General features: G+C 41.4%; 1 non-coding gene across 1 annotated transcript; it reads left to right on the top strand.

The window, feature by feature from the left end:
• The first annotated feature begins 1,092 nt into the window (after window positions 1–1,092).
• LOC120267845 lies at window positions 1,093–1,199 on the top strand. Its single transcript, XR_005538602.1, has one exon. It is a non-coding gene; the product is annotated as a small nucleolar RNA R71 (small nucleolar RNA).
• The last annotated feature ends 13,406 nt before the right edge of the window (window positions 1,200–14,605 follow it).

Below are 14,605 nucleotides of genomic sequence, written 5' to 3'. Positions count from 1 at the left end.
AGCATCTAAGATCACTGAAGCACTTTCCTTGAACTTCTTCTTGTTAGTCAACAAGTACTTTAATAATTTTGCATATTTAGGCATTTGGTCCAATGCTTCAACAAAAGGAATATTGATGTGGAGTTGCTTAAACAAACTCAGGAACTTCTTATACTGTTCATCCCCTTGGTCATTCTTCAATCTAGAGGGATAAGGGATTCTTGACTTGAAAGGTGGGAGTGCCACCTCCTTCTTTTTGCTTGCTCCCACCTCAACCTCTATAACCTCGGGTGCGTGTTCATTGGGCATCTCACTCGGAAGCCTACCTTCAACCTAACGACCACTTCTCAAAGTGATCGCCTTCACATGCTCTCTAGGATTGGTCTCGGTATTACTTGGCAAGCTTTCTTGTAGCTTTTCGGATAGAGACTTCGCAATCTGCCCCACTTGATTTTCAAGATTGTGAAAAGAGGCGGTGTGGTTGCGAAGTGTAGCCTCAACTGATTGAAACCTTGTATCTGACGATTGCACAAACCTAGTCAAGGCCTTCTCGAAATTTGTCATTCGAGTCTCCAAACCTGAAACTTGGTTTTCCATGTTTGGGGCTTGTTGTTGTTGGAAACCCGGTGGCCCCTTAGCCTTTTGTGGACCTTGGTTGCTACACGAAAAATTGGTATGATTCTTCCAACCCAGACTTTAGGTTTTACTATATGGATTCCCTTGGTTCCTCATTGCATAACCCACAAAATCGACATTCTCAACCGAAGATGCATCACCAATAGAGATCCGGCAATCGGAGGGAGCATGTCCTCTACCACACCCGGTACAAGTAGTCACGGCCGCCAGTCTATTCGAAGTTAGAAGATCTAACTTCTTACTCAATGATTCCACTTGAACTGCCAATGAAGTTACTGCATCTATCTCATGGAGCCCATCCACCTTTTTCTTCTCCCTAGCATTCTATTGGTAGCTATTTAACCCTATTTTTCAATTAGTTAACGGACCTCACCGGGGGTCTTGCTACCTAAGGTACCTCATGCTGCCACATCTAAGAGTTGTCTTGTACTCGGATTTAACCCGTTGTAAAAGGTCTGAACAGTCATCCACTCCGGGAATCCGTGTTGCGGGCAGTTTCTCAGGAGCTCCTTAAGCCTTTCCCACATCCCAAATAGAGACTCCAATTCTAACTGTACAAAGGACGAGATCTCATTCCTAAGCTTTGCAGATTTTTTGGGAGGGAAATAACGGGCCAGAAAAGCCTCTACAATGTCCTCCCATGTGGTAATTGATTCTCTAGGTAATGAGAGTAGCCACTGCTTCGCTCTCCTCTTTAAGGAAAATGTAAAGGCTCTCAACTTTATGGCATCACCCGTCATCCCGTTTATCTTAAGCATATCACATACCTCGAGAAAGTTCTCTATATGACTGTTTGGATCCTCATCGGCCAAACCATTAAACTGTGCGGATTGCTGCAACATGTGGATGAATGCCGGCTTTACTCGATTGTATGCCCAATACTGAAGGTCTGCCATCATAGGATAATATCCGTTGTTGCTCATTATGTTCTACCATGTTTTCAGATCCTTATACTTCCAAATCAGCTAGGTTAGACGGTTCTTGCGCAGGTTCTTTCCCTTTTCTTCTAAGTGTACGTTCAAGCTCAGGATCTCCTTCAATCAATATTGAGGGGTTCCCTCAAGTCATAACCTAGAGCTGCACCAAAAATAAAGAAAAAGAAATCAGTACGATGATAGAGTAAGAATAAATGAATTAGAATGAATGAATGAATAGCTAAAAAAACCAAGTTCAAAGTATCTCTAAAAGCCTACTCCCTAGCAACGGCGCAAAAAACTTGACACCACCGAATATGCTTGTAAACCGCAAGTGCACGGGTGTCAAAGTAATATTTCCCAGGTGAGTGGGTATTGTATCCACAGGGAATGGTGAATAGAAACACAACGATTGCTATCTAACTATGATGAGAATAAATCAAAGGTATGATGAATGAGAATGATATAAAAAGAGATAAAAGAAATAAGAGAGAGAGGCACAATACTTTAGAGGAAAAAGGCAATCGATGTAAATGGGGTACTTGGATATTGTTCCTCCTATTATTATTGCTTCAAGTGCAAAACAACCTATTATGCTTCTTAACTAATGCATTAATGAGTCATGGAGATTCTAAGATACATGGTCCCAAATCTAAGGTCAACCATGCCTAACTCTATACATGTCCCGGAGGAGAAATTGAACAATCTCTCAACCTCGCACTCGTATAGAATCGCAATGAGTTCTATGGATTCCAAGTGATAAACCCCATTCCTAAATGTAGACCTAACTCTTTGGTCTAAGTGGAAGGTCCCTAGTAACAATTAAGCCCTAGGTGCTAAAATCAATTCAACACTTCACTCCGTTGCCTGTGCAACTAAGCCCCAGTGGAGGGTTATCCCTTAGCCCATTCACTCTACTATGACCACAAAGAACTTGAGGAAATACAGGTAGGATGAATCAAATCAAAGGGGAAAGGGGACGCTCCACTATCTCTCGACTCACCATCTCAACCCTCTCCAATTTAGCTTTGTCTAACCATCATGGCGTGTCACCCATCCACAAAGGTTACCAATATGGACTCTCAACCCGACTATTACTCTAAGGGAGCATTCAAACAATCAAGCATACAAGATTGGAACTCAATTAACACATCAATTAATGAAAGCAATAAAACAAGGTTTAATGAAATAAATACATCCTAAGGTTCGCAAATTCAAGTACCCACTTGGGGGGTTAGCTCTCCATGGATCTAGTTACGATCAATAATGAAATCGAATGTAAAAACAAGTAATCCATAGAAAAACCCCTCGGTGTTCGTATCGATGGTCTTGTGGAGTGGCCGTAGAGCGGTGTCAAAGCCAGAGAACCACTCCGAAAATCTTGACAAAACCCCTCTAAACCCTAGCCGCGGCCCTTTCTCATGTTGGGGAAAAGATGGAGAAAAGAATTCTGAAATCTGCCTTAAATCGACTGTAAATAGGGCTGTAATCGGGAATCCACACTCCCATGTGGGCGCCCATGTGAATTTTTCGCACGGGCGTATAGATTTTCCACACACCCGTGTGGATTCTCTGTTTTACTCCTTCTTCGGCCGAATGTGAACGATACCTGCTTTAGTGTTTGCTACAGTTTTTGCTACCGTATCTTGCTGTAGTATTGGCCCGAAACACTCCCGAAACCATGTTTTCATCAAGGTAATGTAAACGGGCACACGTTTACGCCGTAGATCGCTTTACTTCTTCAATAAATGGACACATTGGTGGAGATCTTGCTATACATGCACAAGCCGGAATACTTAAATGTGACTACCTTTGTGCCCCTCCAAATCATTGTGCTGACTTGAATACGAGGAGATTGGCACACATTCTCCCATCTTGAACCCGACTTATGTCTTCGCGTTTAATCCTTCTCAAGATTTCCTTCAAATGGTGCATTCAAGATCTACATTGGTTTCTTTCTCTAACATTCAGCTTCACAACCCTATATGCATGAAAGTAACATAAATGCACACATATTAGCGTTAAAACCCGAGATAAGTAATGCTCATCATAAGGAAAGAACACTTCGTATTCTTATCACACAAGCACTTATCAACTGCACTGATTGCTGAATAATTCGGATGAATTCTGGCTTCAGCTCAAAGTTTGAAGCTATAATCAGGGTCTAGCATAATCAGAAAGTGTCCTTTGTTGCTCATTCTATTATGCCATCTTATCTGACCCTTCAACTTCTATTTCAGCTTGATTAGACGGTTCTTACATAGGTTCTTTTCCCCTTCTCCTGAGTGTATGTTCAAGTTCAGGATCTCCTTCAATCAATATCGAAGGGTTCCCTCGGGTTATAACCTGGAGCAGCACCCAAAGAAATTAAACAAATCAGAACGATGATAGAAAAGGAAGATGTGAAATAGAATAAATGAATGAATAGCTAAGAAAACAAAGTGCAAAGTATTTCTAAATGCCTACTCCCTGGCAAGGGCGCCAAAAACTTGACAACGACCCTTGCGTATGTCACGTAAGTGCACGGGTTTATCGAAGTAATAAATCCCACATAAGTGGGTATCGTATCCAAAGGGAGTAGGGAATAAAAAATACTTGAATTGTTTCTTAAGTAATAGTTGTATAACAAGATGTAATGTAAACAAAAGTAAAAGAGACAAGAGAGAAAGCACAAGTAAAGGGGAGGTAAGACAATCGATATAAATAGGGTACCCGGATATTGTTCCGCCAAGGATAATCATTTCAAGTGCAAAAACCCTGTAATATGCTTTCAAACTAATGCATTAATGAGTTGTGGAGATCCTTTAATACATCATCCCAAATCAAAAGTCAACCATACCTAACTCTATACAAGTACAGGAGGAGAAATTGAACAATCTCTCATCCTCAAACTCGTATAGAATCGAAATGAGTTCTAGGGATTCCAAGTGATAAATCTTCTTCCTAGATGTAGACCTAACCCTTTGGTCCAGGTGAAAGGTCCCTAGTCACAATTAAGCCCTAGGTGCTAAAATCACTTCAACACTTCACTCCGTTCCCTCTGCAACTAAGCGCTAGTGTAAGGTCATCCCTTAGCCCATTCACTGTACTATGACCGCAAAGAACTTGAGGAAATGGAGATAGGATGAATCATACTGGAGGGGAAAGGGGACACTCTGATACTTCTCGACTCACATTCTCAACCTTCTCCAATCTAGCTTTGTCTAACCCTCATGGTGTGTCACCCATCCACAAAGGTTACCAATATGGACTCTCAACCCTAGTGTTACTCTAAGGGAGTATTCAAACAATCAAGCATACAAGATTGGAACTCAATTAACACATCAATTAATGAAAGCAATATAACAAGGTTTAATGAAACAAATACATCGTAAGGTTCACAAATCCAAGTACCCACTAGGGGGGTTAGCTCTCCATGGTGGTAGTTATAATCAACAATGAAATCAAATGTAAAAACAAGTAATCCATAGAAAAACCCCTTGGTGTTCGTATCGATGTTCTTGTGGAGAAGACTCTACTTGTCCAAGGGTCCATTTGTCCGTCCTATGATACACCTCGCAGGATCTGTGCCGACAAAAGCTCTCCCACTAACCTTCTTCCAAATGGAGTGCGATGTCAGAGCCATAGAACCTCTCCCAATCCCTAGCCAATACCTCTCCAAACCCTAGCCGCCGCTCTCTCATAAGTTGGGAAAAAGATGGAGAAAAGAATGCTGAAATCGGGACTAAAATCTGCCTTAAATAAGGCAGGAATCAGAAATCCACACGCCCTTATGGATTCACAGCATGGCCTTGTGGAATAAACCACGGGCGCATGGAATTTCCACACGCCCTTATGGATTCTCTGTAAATCGCTTTTCTCGGTCGGTTGTGAATAGTATCTGCTACAGTTTCTATAGTGTTTTCTACAATATCCTACTATAGTACCGCCCCGAAATACTCATGAATCCCTGTTCTCATCGAGGTAACATAAACGGGAACACGTTTACATCATAGATCGCTTTACTTCTTTGATAAACAGCTGCATTGTTCGAGATATTACTATACATGCACAAGCCGGAATACTTGAATGCGACTGCCTTTGTGGCCCTCCAGATCATTGTGCTGACTTGAATATGAGGAGGTTGGCACACATTCTCGCATCTTGAACCTGACTTATGTCTTCGCGTTTGATCCTTCTCAAGATTTCCTCCAAATGGTGCATTCACGATCTACATTGGCTTCTTTCTCTAACTTTCACCTTCACAACCCTATATGCATGAAAGTAACATAAATCCACATATATTAGCGCTAAAACCTGATAAAAGTAATGCTCATCATAAGGAAAGAACACTTCGCATTCTTATCACACAAGCATTTATAAGTAATGCAATGAGAGGTCAAGAAAATCCGTATCAATACCTACAATCTGGAGTGGAGAAGCCACTCAAACCTTTCTTGGAGTAATCAAGGGCAACAAAAGACTATGGCACCACCGGGTTTCCAACAACAACAACAAGCCCTGAACGTGGAGTATCGAGTTTAAGGGTTGGAAAACTGGACGACCGATTTAGAGAAGGCTTTGACCAAGTTCATTCAATCGTCAGATAAAAGATTTCAATCGGTTGAAGCCACACTTCGCAACCACACCGCATCATTGCACAACTTAGAGAAACAAGTAGGTTAAATTGCAAAGTCACTCTCGGAAAGACCTCAAGGGAGTTTGCCTAGCAATACGGAGACTAATCCAAGAGAACATGTGAAGGCGATCACTTTGAGAAGTGGTCATGAAGTTGAGAGTAGACTCCCTAGTGAGAAGATAAATGTTGAGTCAACCGAGGTTGTGGAGGTTAAGGAGAGAGCAAAAGATAATGAGGTAGCACCCCCACCTTACAAGCCAAGAATCCCTTATCCTTCAAGATTGAAGAATGACCAAAATGATGAGCAATTCAAGAAGTTCTTGGGTCTATTCAAGCAGTTGTACATCGACATCCCATTTATGGAGTCATTGTCTCAAATGCCTCGCTATGCTAAGTTTCTCAAGGACCTCTTGACCAACAAGAGGAAGTTGGAGGTGTGTGCATCTGTGATCTTAGATGCTTTATGTTTGGTGATATTGCAAAAGAATATGCTAAACAAGAAGAAAGACGCCGGAAGCTCCAGCATTCCGTGCAACATTGGTAATTTGGGTGAAGAGAAGGCATTGGAGGATTCGGGGGCTAGCATAAACGTCATGCCTTATACTTTTTTCAGAATCTAGGCTTGCGAGAGCCTAGGCCCAGTCGGATGACACTTCAACTGGCCGACCGAATAGTTAGACATCCGAGGGGTATCATTGAAGACGTACTTGTGCAAGTTGACAAGTACATATTTCCTGTGGACTTTGTAGTGTTGGATGTTGATGAGGATGCCAAGGTTCTGTTAATACTTGGAAGGCCATTCTTGCGCACTTCCAAGGCTCTCATTGACATGGACGATGGGGAGTTAACATTATGAGTTATTGATAACAAGTTGACATACCGCCTCACCGAAGTAGTGCGGCATTCCCTTGACTGTGATGATAAATGGTATTTTCTCGATAATAATGATGAGCTAATTGATAAATATATGCAGGAAATGATGTGTTTGGATATGTTTGAGGGCTTGCTAGATCAAGAGATGGAGAATGAAGATGTCTTATCACTTGATCTAGAGGACAAGGTGCAACCTACCCCGGGGATCATGAAGAGGATGGTCCAAAAGATGAAAAGAGGAAGGAGACGTGATAAGAAGTGCCCCAATGCTAATGGGGATGTACATGCACGGAGTAAGGGTGATGAACCCTTGTGTGGTAACAAGCTTTATAACTCTCCCTCTACCTTGAAAAGATTATGTTCATCATACTTTCAAGTTTTAGGTAAAAGGGCAACTTTCATCTTTGAGCTCCTATGAGGTAAAATCAGGTGCGTCAAGCTTAGTGATGTTAAACAAGAGCTTTTTGGGAGGCAACCCTAGTCTTTGCTTTTTTTCTAGGTTTTAGTTTAGTACTCGCATGAATAAGAGCATGAGTGTTGGTGTCTTGATTTTTTACATGCTATTGTTGTGTTTTACTCATGAATTATTGGTGTTTTAGTGTGTTTAATTAAGATTACCAAAGTTTCTTGGTCGTTTGAGCATATTTTCAGTGTTTCTCTTGTTAGTTTTTTATAGTATAGCTAGGCTCTGTGTGTGTATAAGTGTGCAAAAATTTTTGCAGAGTTTGTAATCTTTTGAGTCAGCCAGAGAAGAAACACGGCTGTGTGGAATTTCTACACGGGAATGTGTTTTGGGTCAGAGCTCATCCCGACAGGACATAGGGGTGTGTGAATGAACCTGTGAAAGGCCTTGTGACAGTCACACACCCGTTGGTAATTTCCACACGGGCATGTGGATCTCTGCAAAGTTCTCAGACTCCATCCCGGGAGCACACAGGGGTGTCTGGTGCCCTTGTGATTATCCACACGCCCGTTTAGAATTTCCACAGGAGCGTGTGGAACACTTTGTTATTTCTCTCGGGAGGATAGAGAGGGTACAGGGGCGTGTGGGTGCCCTTATGGGTCGGGCACACAGGTGTGGAAAATTTTGACACGCTCATGTGGATGCATTAACAGTTAGTCAGAGGCTATCTTGAGAGCATACAGGGGTATGTGTATGCCCCTGTGAGCTCTCCTGTGGAGTCACATGGGCGTGGGTAAGTTCCACACACCCGTGTGGATGTACAGAACTCAAAAGGCCGTGTTTTTTCTTTATAAACTACTTGTGCCTTTTCATTTTTTAACATCTCCACACTTAAAGAACGCATTTAGTCACTCTCCCGATCCTCACCATCAATTTTAAGGGTCTTTAGTTGAATTTTCCTGCCATATTCAAGGTTTCCTAGTTACATTTCATTGGTAAACCCTCTTTCCCTTTTCCTTCAGTAATCTTCATTTCTTTCGATTAAACTAGTCAATGTTGCATCGATTTCATGCTTAAATGGTTGGTGAATGCTTTTTGAAAGAATTTAGAGTGAATTTTTGATGTATTTTCGGGATTTTTGCATAGTAGCCATGCGGCTTTCACGCCCCGAAGATCCACACGGGCATGTGGAATTCCTACACGACTGTGTGGATTTCTACAAAATTAGGTTTTCAAGATAAACTTGATGATTTTCATTTTGATTCTTGCAAGATTTGGCCCCATATCCAAGAAAGCTGCTGGTAAGCGTCCAAGTGTGCCTTCTCCTGAGCCGGAGCGTATGGAGTTTACCATTCTTAAGCACCAAATCCATTTCGAGTGCTTGTTCAAGTTGAAGTTTGGACTATCGCGTTTCTTAGATTTGACCACTTCGAGAGAGATACAATTGGGAGATAAGATGGTGGATGAGGTGGAAGAGTTGCTTGATGTAGGGAATTGGTGATGTCTATTTTCTATCTGAGAGCCTGCCATTCGTATGCTGACACTGAAGGGACTTGCATCTTGGAGTTTGACAGATCCTACTCTAGTTTTGACAGCATAGACACTATTCAGTTCATAGCATTCAGCCAGTACCATAGCATGAGCGTTGCACAGTTTTCTATCCGATGGTGCTTTACTATGAGGCATACATAGACACCGAGGAGTATGAGCAGTTACCGCCAGATTACCCTAGTAGTTTGACTCCACATTGTGCATATAGAACGCTGTGTAGATAGGGACAGTATGAGCTAGGAGTTTCTAAGGCGATGTGCCTCTTCCGACCAACATATAGATACATCTATGTTGTTATGAGAAGGTCAGAGAACGGTCATGGTGATAGCACGGGTATACTCAGTCGACAAGAGCTGCTATATTTATATTCCATAATACAGAGCGAGCCAATTCATCTGGGACACATTCTGGCTGAGTACTTGTGCCACCAAGGCTATTACACCAGAGTTGGGATGATCTTCTCAAGCCGATACATCACTATGCTCATAATGGGGATGGGTCTCTTAGACGCCATTAGAGTGACTGAGAAGATTATAATGCCATCTCTCCTCGACTTAGAGACGATTAGACTTATAGGCATGATCTAGCGATATAGGGACGGTGTTTGCGTGATGATCATGCCCCCACTAGAGATAGCCGAGGGCGAGGGTGAGGCAGCAGAGGGGTCACAGCCTGCTCTTGAGGCACAACCATGCAAAGGGAGACAGAGGTACGACCTGCAGCACAGGAGCCACCTCCAGTGCATCTATTATCTCCGTATTGAGCCTATGATCATTTTGAGAGGCTCAAGAGTGCTGTAGGGGTGCTGCGGATAAAGTTGACTGAGGTTTGCACTACACTGGCCACAAACAACATAGAGGTGATAGCTCGTCTCATGACATCTTACAGCAGATTCTCGAGCGAGATGCAACATCTACCTTTGTCATAAGACCCAGAGCTCCGTTGACTACTCCGGCACCCTCCGCACCACCATTACCAGCAACACCACTATCACCATCAGCAGCAGCAGTAGTAAATCCACCAGCGGTACAAGACATCGACGCTTGAGGCATCTTTTACCTTTGTTTGCTTTTGTAATTTTCATATTTTACTTCTGCATTTATTTTGAACTTGTATTACTCAGAAAGGATCTTCCTTTGATTTTATCTTTTATTTTCAATTGTTTCGAGTTGTATTTCATTTCTATATCTTTATAGACTCGATTTTATTTTGTTTTTGTTGAGCTTCACTGAACCCCCTTATGTATATGCATAAATGGTCTTTGTGATTGTAGAATTCGAGGAATAGTTATTGGCATGGTCGATGTGGTATTGACATGGCCGTGTGTGCTCCACAACCCGTTGGAACTTGACTATAAATGAAATTAGCTCCATCAAACATTAGCATTAGGAGTTAAGGGGAGTATTGTTTCAATTTCCCATCTCCACACATGTGTTTTGATTGCTTTATACATTAGGAGTTGAGGGCAATGTACATCTTAAGTGTGAGGGGGGAGTTCATATTACACATGTTCTATACTTATGCTTCACTGGGCATGCTTATGTAGCTAATGGTAGTTCACCTTAGTTGTAATAACTGTATTCTTAAGTTTAGGAGAAATTTAAACATTGAATGTTCTCATGGTCTAGTTTTACTTGAATTTCTTAGCAATTTTTGCCAGATTGACACTTGTTACACTACTCACTCATTAAACCTTGTGGAAACTCATGTTCAACGTTTAAGGGACTGTTTTAGTTTGATTCTTGTTTTAATTTCTTTGAAAAAAATTAAAAAATAAAATTTTTAAAAATAAAAATAAATAAAAATAAATGGAAATGTAAAATAGAAAGAGCTATCTCATGGGATGTGTGAAATCTAATACCCTTGTAGAAAGAGCTACCGCCTCGAAAGTGTGAAAGCCACCTTAGCGGCCACTTAGGAAAGAGCTACCTTAGAGAAAGTGTGAAGCTACTACCTTCTCTTTTTCATTTTGTACATAAATAAGTCCCTCTCACTTAGAGCTTTGAGGAGTAAACATTGGGTTTATTTGAGTGAGTTTACACACACTACACAATATCGGGTTTGTTGTCCTTTTTGATTTGAGTTTTTAGCTAGAGCATTGATTTTTTTATACGGTGTTGAAATTTCTCCTTAATTGTAGAATGCTTCCCTTGCATGCTCTTGGTGAACCTAAGGGCAAGCATTTCCAATTTTCCTTCCTATATGCTTTAATGTTTTATTTTTGCTTGAGGACAAGCAAAAGCTTAAGTGTTGGGAAGTTTGATAAGTGCTTGTGTATAAGCAATACGAAGTATTCTTTTCTTACATTGGGTATTAATTTTCTCAGATTTTATCGCTTGTTTATGTTTATATGTGTTTCTTTTGTGCATATACTATTGTGGAGACAATTGTGGAAGAAAGGAACCAAAAGTAGATCATGGATGCATTTGTTGATGAAGGCTTGGAGTGAACAAATGTGAAGACACAAGTTGTGCTCAAATACATGCGAAGAGTGTTGTAGTTAAGTGTTGTAGCATTTACTGTAGTAGTACTGTAGCAGAATTACGGTTTACGCGCTCACGCAGAAATTCCACACGACCGCATAGAAATTCTAGCAGTCCACGCGGGCGCATAGAAAATCCACATGGCCGCGTTGGGGCACATGAAAGACGCGGTCTAATGCCTATAAATAGCCTTTTTTGCCCTATTCTTTCTCATCTTTTGTGCACCTCTTGAGGGGTGAGACGGCTAGGGTTTGGAGAGAAGATCTATGCCAATTTGGAGGGTGTTCTTCAACAACTTTGATAGTTTCCTTCACAGTCATAGCACTTGGGAAGCCACCGGCGACCTAGTTTCCGAGAGGAATCCTTCAAGACATTAAACTACCCATCAAGGCCAATCATCACGAATTCAAGGGGGTTCACTCTGTGGTTTTTGTTGCTTTTCATTGTATTAATTATTGTTTTGTAACTTGCCCCATGGATGGCTAAACCATAGTAGGTACTTGGGCATGTGAACCCTAAGATCTATTCTTTTGTATTGATTTGCTATATGTTCCTAGTTAATCCGAGTTGATTTGAGTTTTAACATTGTGATTTCATTGCTTGCATGTGTTATTGATTTTTGTAATTGATCTACATTGCATGATATGCTACTTTGATGTGAGAGATCTCCATTAGAGTTAGAACTTCAAGGTTAAAGAAGGTTGAGAGGATGAGTCATGAAATAGTGGAGCATCCCCTTTCCCTTCTGATTGAGTGTTCCCTATCTCCGTATTCCCTAGACTCTATGCAACCATATTTGGTGTGAGGCGTGAGATTGATAGATTTCTCGGCTGGGACCTTGTAGGGGGTTAGGAATCTTTTGCATGGAATTAGTGTTGGATTTAAATTTAGGAATCGGTTTCACTCTTAGGTATCCCTAGAGCTTATTGCGGTTATATGGGGTGCGAGGTGTTGAGATTGAGAGATTTCTCCACCGGGACCTTGTAGGGGACTAGTAACGGTTGCTTGGAGACAAGGACAGGTTGTTCTTGGATTACCTCAACTCATTAGACTCGGTTTAGTAGCATTTAGCAAGTCTTGAACTTCATGTTAGATCCTAGGGGGAGAATCGCCCGGGTACCTCATCTTTACTGACTGAGATCTCCCTCCATTTTACCTTTGCATATTCATCTCCGATATTAATTTTTTCACACATTAGATCACCACACCTTTCCATTTACCATTAGGTTAGAAAGTAGAGAAGAAGTTAGTACTAGTAGCCCTATTCCCTATGGATTTGACTACCCGACTCACCGGGTATTTTATTACTTTCACACCGATTCACTTGCAGGTCACAGACGCATATTCGGATGTGTTAAAGATGCAACACGGTCTACCACATGGATGTGTACCCATTCATGTGGCCTCGATGAAAAAGTGGATTAGGCTGCATTTTGGGGAAGTACTATAGCAGTTTATTGTAGCAAAATAACTGTAACAATTACTGTTCACAGCTCACAGGAAACCAAAATCTGGAAATCCTCATGGCCTTGTGGAAATCCACATGCCCGTGTGGATGCCTGATTCTAGCCCTATAAATATCGCCACTTAAGACGTTTTGTTTTTCCCATCTTGTGCCCATCTTTGGAGAGGCTTTGGCTAGGTCTTTGTAGTGGTTCTATGGCCTTCGACATTGCGTTCCCTTGGATTAGATTTATTGGGGGAGCTTTTGTCAGCACTGATTCGACGAGTTGTGCCCTAGGCTTGATAAGGGAACTTTTGGAGAACACGAGGCGGCTTTACAAGGGGGTTTTATCTATGGATTGCATGTTTTGACTATCGATTTCATTGTTGATTGTGTATTGTTCTATGGAGAGCTAAACCCCAAGTGGGTGCTTGGACATGTAAACCCTAGGTTGATTTTGTTTGATTGACCTTTATTATGCTTCTTTAATTGATGTTTTAATTAAGTTCCATCCTTGAAAGCTTGTTGTATATATTTTCCCTTAGAGTGACACTAGCATTAAGAATACATCTTGGTAATCCTTGTGGATGAGTGACACTCCATTAGGATTAGACAAAGCAAGGTTCGAGAGGGTCGAGAGGGTGAATTGAGAGGTAAAGGTACATCCCCTTTTTCTTCTGATGTGGTTTATCCAACCTCCACATTCCAAGAGTTCTTTGCGGTCATGATAGAGTAAAGTGCGAAGAGACAAACTCCACTTAGTCTTAGTTGTGCAAGCAATACAGTGAAGTGTTGAAGTAATCCTTAGTGCTGGGGCTTAATCGTGACTAGGGGCCTTTCACCTAGACCAAAGGGTTAGATCTATTTTAGGGAATGGGGTTTACCACTTGGAGTTCCTAGAGCTTCATGCCACCCCACATAGTGTGAAATGTTGAGAGTCTCTTTCTATGCTGGGTATAGTGTAGGATTAGTCACAGTTGATCTTATGTTTGGGACTGTGTGTCTTTGGATGTCCATGACTCATTAAGCATCAGTTAGGAGGCATAATGATTAGTTTTGCACTTGAAATAATTGTCTTAGGGTGAGTAATGTCTGGGTGCCCCATCTCTCTATCGATTACCTCTCCTTATCCATATTACGCCTCTTTTCTTTTCTTTACTTTTATTTGCATTGATATTGTTCACACAACTCCTCAATCGTTTTCACTATAGTTAAATAGCAATTCTTGTGTTTCCAAGCACTATTCCCTATGGATAGGACTACCCACTCACGGGGTACTTTATTACTTTGACAACCTGTGCACTTGCGGTACACACACACAAGGGATGTGTCAAGCTTCATGTAGTCCTACACAGTGTGAGGGTCGAGAGTATCCCTTTCCGCAGGGGCATAGTGTAAAAGACTAGTCATGGTTGTCCTTAGGTTTGGAATCATGTGTCTTTGGATCTCCATGACTCATTAAATTTCAATTCAGAGATTTTGCACTTGAAACAATAGTCCTAGGGTGAGCATTGTTCGAGTACCCCATCTTACCATCGATTACCTCTCTTTATCCCTCTTGCTTTCTCTTTTCTCTTTTAATTATATTTGCATTGATATTTTGAAGCAATATCACAAATTGGTTTTTATTCTAGCTATTTCTGTATATTCAACTACCCACTCACCGGGGAATTTTATTACTTCGACCACTCATGCACTTATTGT

This window comes from Dioscorea cayenensis, chromosome 1 (genome assembly GCF_009730915.1).
Source record: "Dioscorea cayenensis subsp. rotundata cultivar TDr96_F1 chromosome 1, TDr96_F1_v2_PseudoChromosome.rev07_lg8_w22 25.fasta, whole genome shotgun sequence".
NCBI lineage: Eukaryota > Viridiplantae > Streptophyta > Magnoliopsida > Dioscoreales > Dioscoreaceae > Dioscorea > Dioscorea cayenensis.
This window is presented reverse-complemented; position numbering and strand designations above follow the sequence as displayed.